Raw genomic sequence first — 470 nt, forward strand, 5'->3', positions numbered from 1 at the left:
AAACAGTGAGAAGAGGAGCGTGGCGAGCGGTGCCGGCGGGATGAAGGTCGGCGCCATGGTGCGGGGTGTGGGCGGCGGAGGGAGAAGCAGGATGAGGGGGAAGCAGGATGAGGGGGAAGCAGGATGAGGGGTAGCGGTGATCACGCAGAGATAATAAATCTCATAATAAATATAATTTGATCGATGTTACTTTTCGCTTTCCTGTGCCGCCACTGCACCTACGGTATCTACTACTTACTGTACCTACTACTTACTGTACGGGGGGGTACTTTGAAACATGCGCTAATTTAGTACATTCCGGATTGTGTCTACCTGTGGTAAAAGGGAGTGTCTCCTGGCCAGGGGGCACTCCCTTTTGTATAGCAGAGCCTCTGCTATAGTATGAGCAGAGTCTGCTCAGAAGAGCCTCTGCTATACAATACTGTAGTATCGGATGCGCGCATTACAGCGGATTGGGATTAGGGGATGCC

The sequence above is a fragment of the Chondrus crispus genome, genomic scaffold (genome assembly GCF_000350225.1).
Source record: "Chondrus crispus Stackhouse genomic scaffold, scaffold_9, whole genome shotgun sequence".
In the NCBI taxonomy this organism is placed as follows: domain Eukaryota; phylum Rhodophyta; class Florideophyceae; order Gigartinales; family Gigartinaceae; genus Chondrus; species Chondrus crispus.